Source organism: Physeter macrocephalus, chromosome 5, assembly GCF_002837175.3.
Source record: "Physeter macrocephalus isolate SW-GA chromosome 5, ASM283717v5, whole genome shotgun sequence".
NCBI lineage: Eukaryota > Metazoa > Chordata > Mammalia > Artiodactyla > Physeteridae > Physeter > Physeter macrocephalus.
The window spans coordinates 54333096-54355079 of NC_041218.1; the positions used below are offsets into that span (position 1 = coordinate 54333096).

At 35.6% G+C, this 21984-nt stretch overlaps 1 protein-coding gene and 1 non-coding gene across 2 annotated transcripts in view; both read left to right on the forward strand.

The window, feature by feature from the left end:
* The window catches only part of ZNF804B (zinc finger protein 804B), a 490199-nt gene that overhangs the window by 197638 nt on the left and 270577 nt on the right, over nt 1-21984 (forward strand). The window lies entirely within an intron of this gene.
* Nucleotides 8507-8617, forward strand: LOC112067235 (U6 spliceosomal RNA). Its single transcript, XR_002893172.1, has one exon. It is a non-coding gene; the product is annotated as a U6 spliceosomal RNA (small nuclear RNA).

Sequence of the window (21984 nt, forward strand, 5' to 3'; positions counted from 1 at the left end):
TTCCATCAAAACCCAGCATGCATCAGTAAAAGCTACAAACCTATTTAAATGTGCTTTTTAATTTCCTAACAGGCAATGTTCCCTTCTAGAGCACTTTAAAATGGATTTTTTTTCTTTTGTAAGAAAAATGTTATTGACTCAAAGATACAAAATAAATGCAGATATGCTGTTAACAGGAGAGACTTCAAAGTTAATAATTTTGACAGACTTCCATGCTATTGTGACCTACTCTCTTGATCTTGGGAGAAAATGTGTATTTTATTGGCTATTCATCATGCCATGATAAAGTTCAGTGTTACTTCTAGGATCCAGCTTTTGTTTGTAATTGACTAAATGATCAGTGGTTTCCCTTTTCATCTAGCCTTTGCTTATTTGAAGAAAAGTGCAGATAGTGCATATTGGACTTTAGACAATGCTTAGTCTTTGTATTAAACAAACAGTACTCACAAGATGCCATTATGACATTGACACAACTATCCTTTTATTCCCCACAGCCCCTTCTCCTGTTCCTGTAAGAAAACAGTGCCAAATTCATGACTTTTCTGAACTTTCTTAGAAATTATAAAGCCCTGGATTTACTTTAGGTCACAATCATAGTACACTGCTGAAGTATGAATATCTAATTTCTGACCATTATCCAAAGGCAAATGATTAATATCAGAGTGTCTCCCCTCCTGACGTGGGGCTTCCTGCAGTGGGAGTGGGTGCCTGGTCCTTCTCCCTCCTTGAGCTCCTCCCCACCTGCTAACAGTCCTTACAGACCCTTCCCAGTTTGGAATGCAGGGGTTCAGGGCTGTTTCTTAGTTGACCTCTCTGGGTGTGTAAAAATATTAAAAATACTAATCACAAGTATATAATAATACATATTTTATATATATGGAAATATGTATCACATATACATAAAATATAAAATATTTTATAATATTTAAAATACTCAAGCTGATTCTTTCCCTCATGTGTGCTATCATAGAATTGTAAGAGCCTGCTGTGCAGTGCCCTTCCAGCTGCAGCTCCCAGCCTGGCACTGGTGCCCTTTGTTGTTTGTTTGTTTTTGTTACTGAGTAGAGCTCCCCGTGCTATACAGTAGGTCCTTGGTGGTATCTATTTTATATAAAGTAGTGTATATGTGTCAATTCCAAACTCCTAATTTATCCCTTCACCTACTTTCCTCTTTGGAAACCATAAGTTTATTTTCTATGTCTGTGGATCTATCTTTGTTGTGTAATAAATAAGTTCATTTGTATCTTTTTTTTTAACATCTTTATTGGAGTATAATTGCTTTACAATGGTGTGTTAGTTTCTGCTTTATAACAAAGTGAATCAGTCATACATATACATATATCCCCATATCTCCTCCCTCTTGCGTCTCCCTCCCTCCCACCCTCCCTCTGCCACCCCTCTAGGTGGTCACAAAGATCACCAAGCTGATCTCCTTGTGCTATGCGGCTGCTTCCCACTAGCTATCTATTTTACATTTGGTAGTGTATGTAAGTCCATGCCACTATCTCACTTTGTCCCAGCTTACCCTTCCCCCTCCCCGTGTCCTCAAGTCCATTCTCTAGTAGGTCTGCGTCTTTACTCCCGTCCTGTCCCTAGGTTCTTCATGACCATTTTTTTTAGTTCATTTGTATCGTATTTTTTTTAGATTCCACATATAAGCAATACCATATGATATTTGTCTTTCTCTGTCTGGGGCTCTTTGTTTACAGGCTATCCTCCACCAGTCCACAGTTTTCTCTGTTTCATTAAACCCAGGCTGTGGCTGTGAAATCCTCTTGTACCTTTCACGTCATCCTCTTGGTCAGGACTAAAAAAGTTTTGAGGTTGGGTTTCTTTCCTGCAGCGTTCACATTTGGACCACAGGAAATACACAGGCATCCATTTACCCACCTTAAAAGGGAATTTACTCCCAGACACAGCACTACCCACTTTGGCTCCCCTGCCAGAGTAACTCACTTCCATCATTCCTACTACCCAGGTATCATGGGTGGGAACTTGAGGACAGATCACTGAGTCCTCCAAACTCTAGGAGAACTACCTCAAACTCTTCAAGTGGCCCTCTTAAAGTCCCTCTTGCTAAGCTTTAGGTGAAAGAAGTAACACTCTAGCATGCCTTGAGGGGGGATGGGACTTGCATCTCTTTCTCCAATAATCTGTCTTATAAAACTCTCCCTACCCTCCTTCAGATTCTAGATCTGTGGTTCTCAACCCTGGGGGTTGAGCATCACTGCTCAGTCCTTTGTCACTTCAAGTGTCATCTGGACCAACTGCATCCACATTACTGGGAGATTGTTAGAAATGAAACAGCTCAGGCCGCTACTGAGTCAAATTCCACATGTAACAAGATCCCCAAGTGATGTGTATCCACCTCAATATTTGAGAAATGTGCTCTTTTAGACTAGTGGTGCTCAAACTTTAGTGGATATCCTAATCAACTGGAGAGCTTGTTAAAACACAGAATGCTAGGTCCCACCTCCAGAGTTTCTTATTCAATAGATCTGGGATGGTTCTGAGAATTTGCACTTCTAGCCAAGTTCCCAGGTGATGCTGATGTCGCTAGTCCAGGAATCGCACTTTGAGAACCACTGTGTTTATACCTACACTGTCTGATACTACAGCCATAGTCACGTGGTGTTACCAAGCACTTGAATTGTGCATTGAGATGCGCTATAAATATAGAATACACACCTGATTTCAGATTTAATATTTAAAAATGCAACATATCACATTTATTATTTTTATGTTGATTACATGTAGAAATGCTATTATTTAATGAGTTAAATAAAATATATTATTAAATTATTTTCACCATTTTTATGTTTACTATTTTTGGTGTGACTACTGGAAACTTTCAAATTACATATATGGCTCAACTTGTATTTCTATTGACCAGCGCTCTTTATTTTGATCTCCCTCTGGCTACGGGGTTTCTGAGGGATTTCTGAAACGGATTCTTTGTTACCTCGATTGCAAATTTATTATTTGGTGGTGCCTCTTCCTTTGGTATGCCATATCTAACAAATCTCGGCACCTCAGGGAAAATTACAGTTTTAACAATTTGGGTTCCACATACAATAGCTTGTTTAATTCTCATAAAAATCCTATGAACAGGCTATTATTATCTGCTTTTTTTCAAATGAGAAACCTAAGAAATAACTTACTGAAGTTCCTCTACCAGCAAGTGAAATCCAAGGATAGGTTTGTCTGACTTTCAAGCCCACACTTTTCCTCTTTACTGTGCAGCCTCCACTCTGGGACAGCAATATGTGAAAATTTGTTCTTATGAATTATTTGGAAACTAACTGCTCAACTTTGTACAAGTTGAAATCTGTAGGAGTTTTACATAAGAGTAAATATTGTCCTGTTTTTTGAATAAGGCAATCATTTCTTCTTAATGAAGCAGTGTAATTCTTCATGTTGCAAACGTCAGTACTTTTAAATGCATTGTCACAATTTAATTGCTTTTTGCTGATAGGCCAATTCAGTTCTGGTCTTAGACTTGGACACCATTAGCTATGTTGTATCATTATTTTTTTGTAGTTAACATTTAATTATAACACATTCATTCTATACAACTGGACTCTACCTTTGGCAATTTCTTCTATATTTGTGCCAGACTTCTGAGAATCCCTTTTTCTCTTTGACTTCATGAATGGTCCAAACAAATGTAATGATGCAAAGCAATAGGTTGGATCAATGGAAAAAATCCTTGACATTCCAAGTTAGCTCTCTGGAGCTAAATGACTCAAGCCATTTGATGTACCTCTGTGTGATGTTTTCTATAGTAAGTAGACAATATCTTTCTCCTCTAAATTCCTATAACCTTTCTTTAATTCTTCTAATTACATCACTTAAAACACTTTATTGAAATTGTCTATTGCATGTTCATCTCTCTGATTAGAAGATGATTCTCTTGAGGACAGGGATTAAATATGTATATATATATACATTATATATATGAACATGTATGCATGCAGTGAATGGTCTGCCTTGAACTTAACCCAATGTTGAAATGGTTTTTAAATCTATAAGAGAAATCCTTTACCTTCATTCATAGTTTTCACTTGACTGTCAAGATGAGTACCAAGAGTTAAAGTTTTATAATGTTAAACTTTTCATTTGGGGGATGTCAGAATATCTCTATTTTTAAAGTTCTATAGTCTGTAATAGTGGTTTATAGGTATATGGATGAATGCACTAACATTTTTCAAAAAATATTGAAAATCAGATTTTTATATTGCTATGCAAAACCACTAAACATTTGTGTTTGTTCAACAAAAATAATAGCCACTATCTCACTCATTTTCTGAAGAAGGTTATTTTTAAAGAATGTAATCTAAAATAAAAAACAATTTTTGAAAATATAAATTTATTTATTTAACATCTTTATTGGAGTATAATTGCTTTACAGTGTTGTTAGTTTCTGCTGTATAAAAAAGTGAATTGGCTATCTGTATACATATATTCCCATAACCCCTCCCTCTTGCGTCTCCCTCCCAACCTCCCTATCCCACCCCTCTAAGTGGTCACAGAGCACCGAGCTGATCTCCCTGTGCTATGCGGCTACTTCCCACTAGCTATCTATTTTATATTTGGTAGGATATATATGTCAATGTCACTCTCACTTCATCCCAGCTTACTCTTCCCCTTCCCCGTGTCCTCAAGTCCATTCTCTACGTCTGCATCTTTATTCCTATCCTGCCCCTATGCTCTTCAGAACCATTTTTTTTTGAAATTTCCATATATATGTGTTAGCATACAGGATTTGTTTTTCTCTTTGTGACTTACTTCATTCTGTATGACAGACTCTAGGTGCACCCACCTCACGACAAATAACTCAATTTCGTTTCTTTTTATGGCTGAGTAATATTCCATTGTATATATGTGCCACATCTTCTTTATCCATTCATCTGTCGATGGACACTTAGCTTGCTTCCATGTCCTGGCTATTGTAAATAGTGCTGCAATGAACATTGTGGTACATGACTCTTTTTGAATTATGGTTTATTTTTATTTAAAAGTTTAATACACTACTCTCATCATGCTCTATCTTCCATGCACTCTACTTGGCACTGGTCCATGGACTAGGAGAGGGCAGCTTCTGTGAGATGCACGCCATGGTGTAGACTTATGAAGGATGGTGAGGGGAATCTAGTGACGCCCCCTTGTTTTCAGGGCCTTCTGTACACAACACACAGCAGAAGCTCCTCTGTGATTCGTTCATGTGTCTGAGTTAGTTAACCTTGCATCTTTGGCTTAGTAGGACTGTCATTACAGAAAAAGTAAGTAGCACAAAAATTCGTGCTCTAAGAAAGTCATGTCCTGTTTTAATGGGAAGATGTGAATCAACGTGCCTTATATATAGGGCAAGGATCAGAAATCTAGAAGATTGTAACAGGCACAGGAACCACAGGCCCTTTGGCATTATAAAAACATTCTGTGCCCACCATTGGTGATTTACTGATTCTTACTTGTTGACAGACTGATTGCATACATGCCAAAATGAATTGGAAGCAGAAGTAAATTCAGATGTAAACAAAACCATTATGGAGGATACATTTTCTTCTAACAGGAACCAATAAACCCAAGTATTCCTTCAACATAAAGCATCCTGTGCCTCAAATATCCCCACGTAACTGGAAATATATTTTCCAATAATTTATTTCTTTGGATGGGTCCTCCATTTATAAAATGCTAACAGGGCATATGCAAGTTCTGGCAAACAAAGACTCTGAGAGTCATAAAATACATTAATGTAATATTAAAGCAATAGAGCCAAGACAGACTGCCAAATTGTTTAAATTCCTTCTCCCTTTTCCTAGTCCCTATTCCAATAGTAACTATTTTCCAACATCCTCATTTATTTCTTCTCATATCTCCAATCTCTTTAAAGAAACATGGAGCTAATGACAACTAATGATTTGTGATTCACCTTATTTTTAGTAATTGTGGAATTTCCTTCCTGCCATACAGCACAAATAATCTGTTTTTAGAAAATAATACCAGTCTATTTTCTTGCTTTTGCTGTGTTTAGCTTCTTATCCGAAGGAATAAAACCAAATTCCTGCCCAAAGTGCTTAATGCTTACTGCCTACACAAATGATGAGCATTTCACTCTACCTAATATACTTAAGAACCATGCATCCAGTAGAAAGAAACTCCAAGGATCCCAGTACATAAACAAATTCCAGCCCTCTTTCACCTTTCCCTGCTCTGTAGCTTGCTTTATTCCCTGTTGCTGACATCCTACACCCTATAATACTTTTCTTTGTTTGCTCCCTACCCTTTGTTTCCCTTTTACTTGATGTATCTCCTCTGGCATTCACCTCTGACTCACCTTAGACACCAACCTGCATTTGCCCTCATCACAGTCTACTTCTGGAGCTTGATATCTCTCTTTTCTTCTATCCCCAAACCTAGTTCTAGACCTTGAGACCCTATGTCAGTCCTATTTCATCCTACAAAAGAAAAGTGGGCTCAAAACTAAACAAAGATGAACTACTTACTAAAGAGTTAAACTTTTTTTTAGTGGTACCTTATTTCCGAGTAAATCATTTTTTTAAACTAATGATGATAATTCCTTAACTTGAAACAATTTGAGTCATTCCTTTTCTTGGAGTCTGTTATGCTAAATCCTCTATCAAATAGCTCTATGTAGTACAGCTTGGGTTTTTTTTTTCCATGCTTTTCCATAACATTGGTTATTTACATGACCCTCAAATGTATGACTGTTTCACTTGTATGTCATTTCCTTCCTTACAATAAACATCTGTAACTCTTTCAAAACATCCTTCAGCTCAAGCGCCTTCAATAAGCAATCAAGCATATCCTTATGACAGCAGCCATGTGGCCCCACCTATTTCAGAGTGCACATGCAGGAGCTTGATTTGTATAGAATTTATATTATTACATTGTTCTAAGGAGAATTTTCAAGTGTAAGGTTTATATCCCCAACTGGACTCCAAGCACAAGAAAGAAATCAACTGTGTCCATATATCTTTGTATTGCTTGAAACCCTAACATATTTCTGATAGGAACATAATAAACATCAACAGCCTGGCTTTGTAAGGAATCATTAGTCTCCCTTTTCGTACTTCAAGTTTATTATGAGAACACATTTCTAATTAGTGTATCAAACAAAACTTGTCTGTAGCCTAAAGAGTTAGAACACACTAAAAGCTTTTTACCACCCATAAAAAAGAAAAAGAGAAAATCTCTCTATATCATGAGAGTATGGATTCAAATGACAAACAAATGAGGTGGGGAATGAAAATAAAATACCACCAGAGAGAGATCAAAGCTTTATTTGTCCTTTTGAAAATGTGGAGATTTGGATGTTCAGAGTTATTGCCTGAATTGTTTGTCAACAAGAGAGAGATTTGCTGCTCTCTTTTGCATCGAATGATGCTTGACATGGGAACATATATTTTAGATACCATTGTCAAATAGGCAATGAACATTATGCATTCACTGATGTGTGTTAGCGTAAATGTTTAATTATAACAATAGTTATTGCAAAACTTTATATAATACAAGAAGGAGCAGAGATCAAACAAGGGGAGTAGAGAGTCCACAACTAATATTTAAGAGGAATTATGTCAATTATAGGGAATTATTTTATTACCATTTCCAGTATACTTGAAAAATAGCAATAACAATGTGAATCGATATGAAAGATTGATTGATTGATTGATTAAATCCTCTTAAATATGTGATTTTTGCAACCACATAAAATAGGAATGACACAAAGAAGAATATCTCTGTAGGAAGAAGGAAAGTTGATATAAGAGCACAACTAAAGGAACTTAGGGAAGAGAGAGAGAGACACTTTAACACTAATTCACACTACAAGGATTAATGTTGTTTTATCTCTATATACACATGAATAGACCTTCCATTAAATCAGTGATTTACAACTCTAATTGTACCTTAAAACATCCTGGGGAACTTTTAGAAAATACTGAAGCCTAGATCCCACCCTCAGAGATTCTGATTCAACTATAAGTTTCCCAGGTATGACTGTGTCTTCATTGTAGCCAACCATTGCAATGGGTAATTTTAAAGGAAACTTTACTTTGTTCATATCAAGAGTGAGTACACCTCAACCTACATTGCGCATGAATAAGATGACTAACCATTGGACCCATCTTGGCCTCTTTGCATTAGTGCCTCTTTATCAGGGACACAGAAAACCTGAAAATCATTCCCAACCTAAACTTTGATTTCTCTCAGGGGATAGTTTGAGCCATAGCTCTGGTTGCTCTACCCAAGGGCCACCATATATTCAGGCTCGGAGTAGCCATGCAAGAATGATAAAGCATGCAATTTTTCCTCTCCTCTGATGTTTTTAGAATATGTCCGTAGCTGTAGTCAGATGCCTCCAGTGACCATTTGCCTAGTGATATCTATAGATAACCTATAACTTTGCTCTTTTGTGGGGAGAAATTAAAGCAGCATTGATATGAGCCATCTGAAAAATTAAAACAATAAAACAAAACATTAATTAGTGCTTGCTTCGAAAGCACATATACTAAAATTGGAACGGTACAGACAGAAAAGACTAGTGTGGCTCCTGTACAAGGATGATATGCAAATTTGTGAAGTGTTCCCTATTTTTATCAACGGATGATTGGCTAAGAAGACATGGTATACATATACAATGGAATATTACTCAGCCATAGAAAAGAATGGAATATTGCCACTTGCAGCAACATGGATAGACCTAGAGAGTATTATATTTAGTGATGTAAGTCAGACAAAGACAAATATTATATGATATCACTTATATGTCGGATCTCAAAAATAATACAAATGAATCTATATACAAAACAGAAACACACAAACATAGAAAACAAACTTGTGGTTACCAAAGGGGAAAGGGAGGGGAGGGGTGAATGAGGAGTATGGGATTAACAAAGTACTATACAGAAAATAGGTAAGCAACAAGGACTTACTGTGTAGCACAGGGAACTGTATTAAATATCGTGTAATAACCTATAATGGAAAAGAATCTGAAAAAAATAACTGAATAGCTTTGTTGTACACCTGAAACTAACATAATATTGTAAATCAACCCTACTTCAATTTAAAAAAACTCCACTAATTAATGAACTAGCATCGTGAATATATGCAGCCTAGAGCCCTAGTCAAGACAATCACTGGAAAACCTAAAACTGGTCACGTGACCCAAGAGTCGGTCAAGAGTGCTAAATATCAGGGCTTTTTGCTTCAGTATTCCACACTGGCAGGCTCACATATGATATGGCCACAATCCATGAGTCATATTCCATGAGGGCCTCTCATTCAGTAGACTGAAACATGGAGCTGAACATAGAGAATGCTTTAGATAATGTTTCCAAAGTGAGAGGGAAAAAATGAGAATACTGACGTTTCTCTCTCTTTACCTTTATTTCCATCTTCTGCCTCACTCTCCCACAATCCTCAGGGATCATAAAGCTTTGGTTATTCTTTTACTTACTCTGTGTCAGCTCCTCCTCCTTTCTATTCCAGTTTCAGAGTTAAACTTGAGGATGGACAGTACGGGAAAAAAGTCCATCATAAAATCTAGCCATTGATGTTGTAAGTGGTGCTAAAGAGTCCTTAATTTCTTTTTCTCTTCCTACAGTTTGGTTTTAAGCAGAATATATTGCTTAAAAATTATATTTTGAATATTAGTGGTTAAATAATAACTCTCTTTTCCCCTCTCTTTACAATGCTTTGTAATAGCCCTAATCCTCTTTCTGTCACCTGTCTTTTCTTAGACTTTGGACTTATTTAATGTCCCATTAAGATTTAAACAATCTACAGTTCTATATTACTTCCCTATGCTCTCTTAGCAAATTGACACAATTTTGGTGACTTAAAACAACACGCAATTATTATCTCTTAGTTCTGTAGATCCCAAATCAGGGTGAGCTCAACTGGGTGCTCTGCTCAGGGTTTCACAAAGTGTCAGCACTGCTGGACCCTTACCTAGAGGCTCTGGGAAAGAATCTGCTTCCAAGCTCATTCAAGTCAGTGGCAGAATTCAGTTCCTTGTGGTCGTAGGACTTAAGCCTGTGTTCTTGCAGCCTGTTGGTCAGGAACTGCTCTCAGCATCTAGAGGCTGCTCTCAGGTCCTTGTGGCCCCATCTATCTCAGTAATTGATAAATTCTCTAACTCTGTCTTCTGCTACCAGTCGGAGAAAACCTCTCTGTCTTGTAATGGCACAGGGGATTGTTTTAGACTCAGCTGGGTAATCTCCTTTTTCATTAACTCTAAGGCATCTGATTAGTAACTTTAATTATGTCTCCAAATTCCCTTTTGCCATGTAAGGTAACATAATCAAATGTGTGGTATCTCATCATATTCACAGTGCCAGGGATTAGGGAACAGAATCTTGGTGGGTCATTTTTAGAATTCTGCCCAAAACAGTTCCTTATTTTAAATCAGAAAACTGAACCTTGGGACTTGTATAACTCTATTGTTTACAGTAGCCTTAAGAGTGCTTCTCAGAGTTCATAGAAGCTGTGAGAAGATTATTCAGGGATGAAATAATATTTATACTTTTTAAACTTCTATTGTGAAAATAATGATAATTTTTTTTGGTGCTGTTGTAGAGGCCACATGATTTATTAAAAGAAGATGGCACAACATAAAGAGATGCCTGAACTACAGGCATACCATGGAGATATTGTAGATTTGGTTCCAGACCACCACAGTAAAGAGAGTCACATGAATTTCTGGTTTCCTAGTGCCTATAAAAGTTACTTTTACACTATACTGTAATCTGTGAAGTGTGCAATAGCATTATGTCTTAAAAAAACAATGGACAAACCTTAATTAGAAAATACTTTATTGTTAAAAAAAATACCATAATCTGAGCCTTCAGTTGGTCATAGTATTTTTGCAATAGTAACATCAAAAAATTGATCACAGATCACTCTAACAAATATAATAATAATGAAAAATTTTGAAATACTACCAGAATTACCAAAATATGATACAAAGACATGAAGTAAGCAAATGCTGTTGGAAAAAATGGTGCAGATGGACTTGCTTGATGCAGGGTTGCCACAAACCTTCAATTTGTAAAAATCACAATATCTGCAAAGTGCAATAAGGCAAAGCATAATAAAACAAGGTATGCCCGTAAAATTTAGTTTATAAATATTTAGCCTTTTGGTATTCTTTACACATGTGCTTTTTTTCATTATGAAATCTAGTGTTTAATTCTGATGCTTTCAAAGTATGGAAAACATATTGCCTTCATTTTTACCAAATTTTATTATTACCATTAGCAAGAAGGTATGAAAAAAGTAACACTACCTTCTTTGCGTACGGTTGTTATTTTATTATTCTACAAATCATTTGAATCACCTTCTCCTAAGAATGTTGAAATTCAGAAAATATGAGGCAGATTATGTTAGCCTTACCAAATCCTTGATGATCAGAGTAGTATTTTGCAAAACGAGGATGAGATTAGGTTAATACTTGAAGACAAAAAAAGTTAAGTGAAAGAAAAATAAAAATAAAAGTTGATTAAATTCAGAACGAGTAAAATGAAATATTACCTTTTTATTAGCTACTTGGCCTGCATAATTTAATGAACAAGAAAAGTCAGTGATTCAAAAAGAGTTGTTACTACTTGCATTAAAGATAGGGCAGAATTGCTGTCCTCTCCTAAGTATTCCTCGAAGCTTATTGTTCAACTCCCCCCAAAAAGTGCCAACAAGGCCATCAGAAATAAGCATCTGCTCATTACAAACATGTAAAACTCATTTACATCCTAGAATATCTATGTAATACATAAATAGAGGTATACGGTCTCATTAGTGGGTTTTGAGAAAAGCAATACCATTATTGGAGCAAGGCTTCGTTTCATTCATTTAAAAAATGTTTACTTGATTTTATTCTTATAAAGCTAATTAGTGTTTGTTCTGGGCAGTGGTGAAAAATAGAAAGTTTGAAAGGAAACAAGTGATCATCCAGGCTCACTCTCAAAAGCTTTCACTGTCAATATAATATTAGTTGTGTCTGTTCCAGCTTTCTTTCTAAGATTTTTCATAGTTTTGATCATATACGTATAGTGTTTTATTCACTTAATATTACAATTTCTTCATAAAATCAGTTTTGTCTCATTGATTCATCTTACATAAATTTCATCATAAATAATATTATCTTACACTTGATTTTCGCTGTGCTTGAGTTAATGTCTTTAAATTTGAGTGATTTAATCCTTTCATCATATGCTAACTCTTCGCCCATTAATTTCTTTTATTCAACTGATTTCTGCCTAATGCATTCAGTTGTAGAAAATGTTGAAATAAAATTCAGTAGCAGTATTATTATAAGAAAGTATTTTTTCCTGTTTCTATAGCAGCTCTTTCATAACCATTAGCATGCAGAAATGATAGTGATGCATTTATATATTTTTGACACTTTACAACATGTAAGTGAAATTGTTTTTTTAAGCTATTTCATGACATTTACCATTAATTTTACTCTAGATAGCTAATTCCAAAACTTGACCAATTCTTAGAGAAAATTTAGGATATTGGTTTAGTCAAAGTCATCAAAAACCTAGAAAATTTTAAAAGGTCTAAAAGCTCATAAACCTTCTGTTTCGCCATCCAAAGTTACTGTTTCTAAATATTTATTTTATTGATGAAACAGAATTTGAAATAGAATTGCAATGTAAACCAATCATGAGCAACAAGAGTGGGGAAAAAGTAGCAGTCATACTGCTGTTACAAGGTGGCCTGCTCTGCAAGGGTGTGTCTCCAAAGATTGCTAGCAGGAGTTCCAAGATCTTTAAAAATAAATTTTTTTAACCAAAGTGTCAGGAAGAGAGGTGGAAATGAGCATTTTACCACTTTGCACACAGCCACACTTTGTAAAAACTATTCAAATTTTGGCCCCAAATTTTCCTTCATCTTGGATGCTGACCAATTTTCTCTGTCTTTTAAAAATATGTCTCCCTACTTTCCCAGACTTTCTAGGTTATTTTCTGTTTCCAGAAGTATCATCATGTCCCTTCTCATAGGAATCCATCTCTCCCTTCTCTGTCCTACATTCTCTAATTTTGATTCTAATCAGCTCAACAAAAGCCTGATTGGACAAAGAAGAAAAGAGCCTTTCTCCCTATAGGCAGTGGATCTGATTGGGCACATCTGCTCTTAGGTGCAGTGTAATGAGGTTCCCTCACACCCTGTCTCCTCCTCTGCACACAGACACACACACACACAGACACACACACACACACACACACACACACACACACACACACACACAACTAAACTCTCTCAGTAGCACTCAGACAATATAGATGGAATACTCCCATCTGGCACATACACACAGACATGCCTAAGTTTGTGATGGATGAGGACAGTAGCTATAGAAAGTAGAGCACAGATTCAGATATATCTTGGGGTCTACATACCCTGGAGAGGGCACCAAGCCTCATTCCTCATCTTGATCCTTGAGTCAGCTCTGTTTGTGATACAGGGATGGTCTTGTGGAATTATATTGGAAAAACTTCACTGGGCCCCCAAATTGCTATGGGAGAGTCTAGAACTGTACCTTCCCTGAGCTCTAAGAAAATAAATAGGTTTTATATCTCCCTTGCTTACATTTGGTATTTTCAGAGTTGCCTTATGGCTCTATAAATATCAAAGTACCACATGAGGCATTGAAGGGATACTAGTATTAGTTCCAGTTCAGTGATATAAGATTTTATTCATTCATTAACTCAACAAATACTTATTGAGTTTCTATTATTTTTCAGGCACTCTTTTAATTTCTGGAAATACTGCAACAAACAAAATACATGAAACTGTCCACTCTCAATGACCATACATTACAGTAGGGAGAAACAAACAATAAGCAAACTACTTGTTAGGTGTTATACTAGTCTGAGCAAATGCTGTTAAAGTCCATAAAAAAGAATGAAATAATGCCATTTGCAGCAACATGGATAGACCTAGATATAATCATACTAAGTGAAGTAAGCCAGACAGATAAAGACAAATACCATATGATATCGCTTATATGTGGAATCTAAAAAAGAATGATGCAAATGAACTTATTTACAAAACAGAAACAGACCCACAGACATAGAAAACAAACTTATGGTTACCAAAGGGGAAAGAGGAGGGATAAATGAAGAGTTTGGGATTAATATATACACACTACTATATATAAAATAGATAACCACCAAGCACCTACTGTATAGCACAGGACATTATACTCAATATAAAGGAAAAGAACCTGACAAAAAATAGATATATATGTATGTATAACTGAATCACTTTACTGTACACCTGAGACTAACACAATATTGTAAATCAACTATACTTCAATAAAAATAAATTTTATAAAAACTAACCAAAAAATCCAAAAGCTGGCTCAGTTTCTTAGTAAGACCCAAGGCTTACATAATGCCAATAGTAATAGCTGACAATAATATAGCTTCTACCTCATAAAGGCACTGCTCCATATATTTTACACATATAAACTGATTTAATCTTCATGGTCACCCTAAACAGAAGATACTATGTTTATTCACATTTTATAGCTAGAAGAACTGCAGTAACACAAAGATTAATTAATTTACCCCCAAATTTTGCCAGGATAAAGGCAAAGCCAAGATTTAAACCCAAGAAGTCTATTTCCAGAAAACATTCCTGAAAGCAACTTGATATTGAGGGCAACATACTCCAAACTGTTGCGACATGCTGTAAATATACCACATTGGGAAGTGGAGTCTATATGTGTGGCTTATCTTAAAGCTAGCCTTTCCAAAGGTCATTCATAGACTTGTTACGGTTCATGGAAGAATCTTCGTGGCAAAAAGAGAAAGTTAATGACAATTCATAATTTTTTCATAAAGCTAATTTAGATAATAATAAATGAATCTCAGGATAAAGAATTCTTTGGGAATTAGATATTTTAAAAACTATTATTTTTAATTTATTTTAGTGAAGTATATTTGATTTACAATGTTGTGTTAATTTCTGCTGTACAGCAAGTGATTCCATTATACATATATATATATATACATTCATTTCATATTTTTGTCCATCATGGTTTATCACAGGATATTGAATATAGTTCCCTGTGCTATACAGTAGGACCTTATTGTTTATCCATTCATTTTTGTTAATTTTTATTGGAGTATAGTTGCTTAACAATGTTGTGTTAGTTTCTAATGTACAGCAAAGTGAATCAGCTATACGTATACATACATCCTCTCTTTTTTGGATTTCCTTCCCATTTAGGTCACCACAGAGCGCTGAGTAGAGTTCCCTGAGCTATAGAGTAGGTTCTCATTCGTTATCTATTTTATACATAGTATCAGTAGTGTATACACGTCGATCCCAGTCTTCAAATTCATCCCACCCTCCTGTCCCCGCTTGGTGTCCATTCGTTTGTTCTCTACATCTGTGTCTCTGTTTCTGCTTTGCAAAAAAGATCATCTGTACCATTTCTCTAGATTCCACATATACACATTAATATACGATATTTGTTTTTCTCTTTCTGATTTACTTCACCCTACCAGACAAAACCATAATTCAAAAGGAGTCATGTACCACAATGTTTCATTGCAGCACTATTTACAATAGCCAGGACATGGAAGCAGGAAGCAACCTAAATGTCCATCAGCAGAGGAATGGATAAAGAAGATGCGGCACATATATACAATGGAATATTACTCAGCCATAAAAAGGAATGAAATTGGGTCATTTGTAGAGATGTGGATGGACCTAGATATAAAGGAAACTTTTTAGAAGTCTGCTTTGGGAAATATTGGCCTTGTACACCATTGGTATTCAGTTTTGTTTTTTTAAATAATAGAAATATTTATTCAATAAAAATCTTAAACAGAAGCCCTATATGTAAAATTAAATAAAAATCAGCAGCTGAAGAGTTGCACTGACTGAAGCAAGGGCAGCAGATGTGCACATCTCAGAGTTTACTCCGCGGCTCTCTGCCCCTGTTACTTTGGCAGCCCCTGAGGTACTTCCTCTGTACTCCTAAGTCTTTGTATACCACAGTTTGTCAAAAGACCATTACAGTTTTTCAAAATAGGTAATGCTTTGTTCTACATTTAACTTCACTCGTCTAATATAAGCTTCAATGGCCAAGTGTGAGCAATGTCTAAACCTGATAGGATGGGGCCCTGCTAGTTTCTGGCACTACAGGGATGGTCTGATCTCCTCAGACTTCCCAGGTATCCCAGCCTCAGGGCAATAGGTCACTCGGTGGCTCTAGATGCATGGTTTCCAAGTTTTCTAAATCTTCTCTTCCCCACAGTTACCTACCAACAAAAATGACCTTGTCAAAGAATTTTTACATATAAAATCATTTCTCAAATGCTTAAAGCTTGCATTCCCCCAAGACAAAAACCAAACTCCTTAATTTGTTGTTCAAGATCTTGCAGAATCCATCCCCAGCCCAGTCTCACTGATGTTTTGTCTCTCCCATATCTTCTGCATGAGATTTATTACTTTTTTCATGATTCCCACTCATGTCCATCTCTGTCAGCCCTTCATGCCATCCATCCTGCTATCTCAATTCTTTCTAGAATCCATTGCCCATCTTTATTTCTCCAGACTCCTATTCATCCTTTGAGTTTTCTACTCAGGATGGTATTTATAATTTCCCCAAGACAGTAATATAGGAATCTTTTCTTAACACTACTGATACCAAAGAACATTGTATTCTACTTTATCAGTATTCCTGTCTGTCTCTTCCGTTAGACTGCTCACATGTTCTTGCTTGTCTAGTATATTTCTCAGTTCCCGTAACAGATTAGAACTAAAGTTTTAGTAAATTAATCAATGCATTTTTCATAACTTTTATTATGTTTGTTTCAATGTATCTACAAAGCCTCAAACATCTCTGAAAATATAGGTTTGATTTAAAAATCAGACAATATTTGTTGGCATGGAAGTTTTCAAATGATAAGCTAAATGTTGAAATTTTCTCTTGGATACTTTTAATTTTACTAGTGTAGACTTTGGCTGCTTTTTTGTTAGCTAAAAGCTTCAACTAAGTTATTATTGTATTTATTCAAATTGTGTTTGACTCAAAGTGTACAATTCAGGAGTCTTCCATAGAAATGTTCCTATCTTTAACACCATCCTTCAAGAATAATTATTCTATTTAGAGATCTTCCCCGCTTTATTGGTTCATCACATATTTATTTGTTGCTACAGTTTCTTAAAAACACTCAAATTGTTTTTGCTTTGTTTTAGTCACATTCATTTATTTTTATCACATTCATTAGTATAGTAAAGTTTACATATGAGATGAGTATAAAAACTTATCCTCTTCATCAGTTTCCTGCAGATCCATTTTGTATAGAGAAGAAACAAATTATAAAAATTAATTCCAGGCTATATGCCAGCTTCCAGATTGAAATCAATTAACACAGATGAAGAAACAACTGATGGTCTGGACTAGATTGTTTGATTTTGTTGTTGCTAATGTCATTTGTTTTGTTTTCTGGAAGATAAATGAATTCTAAGTGACGACTAGTCCTTCAAGAGCTTCAAATTTCCAGAGGTCCTGGCATATCACCTGCTTTTCTATTGCTACAGTCCTATTCTCCCTGTACCCACAGGTGTGTAAACAACATGAGAAATAATGAGACAGAAGATAGAGGTGTCATAGAAGGAAGGTCCTTGATTTGCACATGGGAAAATAGATGAGCAAAGATGAAATTAAGTGGTTAGAAAATTGAACCTTTGTTATAAAATATTATTATAAGTAGTTATGAACTTTAAGTCACACATGAAATACACTATAGTAATAGAGCATATAATACACATACTATCTAGCTGGCAAGGAAGGTTTTAATTTTATCAAATTATATCCCAAGGAGGTCCCTAGGAAACCTTTATGAGTAGAAATCACAACTAAAATAATCCATGGTGTTGTTCCAATATCATAAATACATGCATCTGACTCAAGATTGATTTTGTACAAAGAAACAGCCCATTGCACATTTCCTAACTTAGACAGTTCTCTCCCTAAATTACAAACACACCCACTCTCAGTTGGACTGACGGTGCCAACTCCAGGCTGGAGCCTGGTTTGGCGATTCCTTGGGCCTTTGTCCCACTTTCTTTCCTCCGTCTCAGGGAGATCCAGTATAGTCTGTCTTCACCTCATTTCTTCTGCTGGTACTTCTTATAGTTATGAAGGTACATCTTTGATAATCTTTTCTTATAAGTACACATAAATTCTTTGTAACAACTCTCTACCCTTTCTGTTTTCCATTTTCTGGCAGGTATCTTAGGAAATCACTTCCAGTATAAAATATTATAAAAATACCTGAATGAATGAAAGATAAGACTATTTTCGTGCAAATCATGTTACTAATGTACTCATTACATCTTCCTCCAGACTTCTCTTCTTACCATATACTTTGTCTTGATTAATGGCACCATCAGTTGCCCATTTTAACTTCCCCATCTCTCAAACCAGTAAAGGGGAAATCATAGAGGTTCATTCCTCCCTCACCCCAATGATGACAACTAGTAATTGAGACCAAGTGTCTATCTCATTATCATTCCTCATATCTGAACACTCTTCCTGTTCCTCAAGAGTATTGGATTATTAACTTAGTTCTCTTGTTTTCACCGTTTCAATATTTTCCTAATTGATCCTGCCTCTTTTGTTACCCCTTTCTTACCCATCCTTAAGATTGTCATCAGAGTAATGTTTTTAAGTCAAAAATGAGATCATGCCATGCCTTTGCATACAATTCTTCATTAGCTTTCCATTCCCCTAAATTTAAATCCCATCTTCTTGGCATGGCACATGAAGCCTACTATAATTAAGTTTCTGCTTGCCTGTCCAGGCTCATTAAAATCCACTCTACCTCACACTCTGTGTATTCCAGCAATCTCAGAAGCAAACCATGCTGGTTTGCCCCTTCACAGATGTTTTCTCTGCATTTAATGGACTTCGTACTCTCAACCCTTGCTTTCTTTGCCTAAGCAACTATATTCTAAGATTAATACAACACTACTTCTCATTTAATTGTTTTAATGTTGCCCTTTGTACTTACTAATGTTACTTTCTATTATTTTTTATTGCAAATATATACCCTTACAATTGTATTCTGAATTAAATAGGCCTTTGTGAGCTAGCCTAGAAATCATACCATTATTTATAAAGTGTTTCAAAACAAAAGCCACAAGTTCCAAATGACTGACTAGAAAGCAAACATTTGGAACATAACCTATTTGTAATTTTGGTCCCAGTGGTTATATCACCAAATGAGGTAACAAGATCAAACCTCAGAGGAAGATTTGTTTGCTGTTATAACATATGGTGCTGGTGATATAGGCATGAGAGAATAAAGGAAGGTATATCTCTGTTTAACTTCTTAAATTAAATGTTAAATGCTATTTACACACAATAAAAATTCTGGAAACAACAGGATTTGGCTCTAAATTTAAATGAAGTAGTAGGGAATTGAACCATTAAATAAATAATGGATGGCAAATGGTAGAGCCAGGTTTCTTACTGTTGGAGTGGGAAAATATAGATAAGTAAGGGGAGAAGTATGTTTAGGGGAGAATTATACACACACACACATGCACACACACACACATACATACACAGGTTAGTATACATATGTATATTATCTTGCTTTGTCATCTGAGAGGGCCTAGAAGGCAATGACACCCCAGTAGCACAGAGCATACTTAGCACCCATATCTTGGTTTCTAACATCATTCTCCAATAAAAGAAATCAAGGATCATTAGAGAAATGCCTGATGGCCTGATTCTAGGGCTGGGCAGTGAATATACAAGATATCCTGGAGCATCTATAACAAGACAGATGCTAGAAAACAAGGAAGTGCTCAAAAACAACAAAAAAAACGTTGATGGTTGTATGTCAAAGAGACACAGGAGTCAAGTGACATAGCTACCAATATCCAAAATTAGAAAAATTTGAGCAAAAAAAATATAAAGAATATATCAAGTAGTATTGGATTATAACCCAAAGTATAAAATAAATATCCATGAGTCCATGATGATATAAATAAGTGATTGAATAAAGAAAGAAATGAGAGCATAGACAAATCTCTTGTGCAATAGAATCCCAAATAATTTATGTAGATATTCAGTCCTCTAGGAAGGGGAACATAACTGCCCACTCCTTAAGTCCAGGCTGTGCATCGTGACTTTTTCCAAAGAGTATAATATGGAAAGGAGGGAAAAAAGAGTGAATTTACAGTAGAGAAACCTGACAGACCCTTTAGCCAGGTGAGAAAGTTTAACCTTAGCAGTGATAAATTATGTTGATAATATATACCTTTGCTATGATGTAATAAGGATGGCCGTTAACCTCTGTGGTTTTCTTCCCCAAACCCCATAACACTAACCTGATCATGGCGAAACCAGACAATTCCCAACTGAGAGACATTCTGCAAAATACCTGGCCAATATGCAAAATTGTCAGGGTCATCTAAAACAAGGAAAAGTCTGAGAAACTGTTACAGCATAGAGGACCTGAGAAAATACGATGACTAAATATAATGTGGTATCCTGGATGAGATCCTGGGACAGAAAAGGGCATTCAGTAAAAACTAAGAAAATACGAATAAGCCGTGAACTTTAGTAGATCATACGTATCAATATTGGTTTATTAATTTTTACAAATGTATCATACCAACGTGTTAATAATAGAAGAGATAGGGAGAGTCTCTTGACTACAAATTGTGTGCATTTTCACAGAAAATATCTTGTACCTCACTCCTGTATATTCTGTATAGAAATAGTGACCTTGTATAGTGTTTTTGCATAAAGGAACTTGTATCAGATGTAAACCTTTCATCCTTTGGGAAAAACGTTGCATATTAATTTCAGCTGGCCCATCCCACTGCTAGTGCTCACACCCAGAACGTTCTCTTATGTCGTTCTTGTTCACTGGCTATTGACTGCAATTATCTCTCATATTTACTGCTCTTGGAGTATCCTTCTGACATATTTTAGTGAACAGACACCATTATCTATCTCCCTCAAGTGTTTTTTCAATCGCCTATTAACATTACCTTTACCATGCCTATCTGAACCAATACATTGTGCTTTTGCATGATAGCTCTGAATGGGAGGTTCTGAATAATACAGTTTAAATATAACAATTTAAATTTAGTAGTATTTGAACTTTTTCCAATATAGAGAGTCTGGTTATCACAGGCTATTTACTTTAAAGCAGTAATATGGCTTTTTTTTCTTATTATTTATATTATTTAAAACATTTACGACATAGAATGACAAAGAACAAAATGAATCAATACTCTATTAAGTAGCAAAACTGTGTGAATGGCCTCAAGGGGAATTTGAAAATCTTGACATAATGAGATATAAAATACAATTGATTGCTAGGGAGCCAGGACTGAGGCCCTCACTACCATGACATTTAGGTTGGAAGATACCTGTAGTGTGCTTCCATCTGACTCAACAGATGGGCATGGTAAAAGGTGTGTGCGCATGGTGTGTGCGTGTGTGTTTATATAAGCTACACCTGCTGTAGCATATTGAATGCAATTCTTTATTAGAAATGTTCTGTATAACTTTTTATAAGCAATATATGTTTTATTGATAAACATTTGGAATGCTTAAAGTATGAGCTGGAGGCCACCATCCCAAACTAGATTTGGGAGATACACTGAGGACCAATTAATCAACCATTAAATTAACATCATTTTTTATTTCTATCATCATCTATTTATTTAAAGTAGTCACCTTTTTTGGTGGTTATCATTACATCCAGTTAATAAGAGGTGTGATTGAATTTCACACATATGTTAATTTCACAAGCCTTATTTTCTTAGCTGTGGCTCAGCCTCATTAAGTCCTTCAAAGAAAATTAAAACATTTCTTTGAAAGGCATGGAGTTTTATTTAAACTAGAACACTACCTGATCTTTTTTTAATGAAAGAACAACAGAATCCTTATTAAGGAGGTTGCTGGAAGTTGTT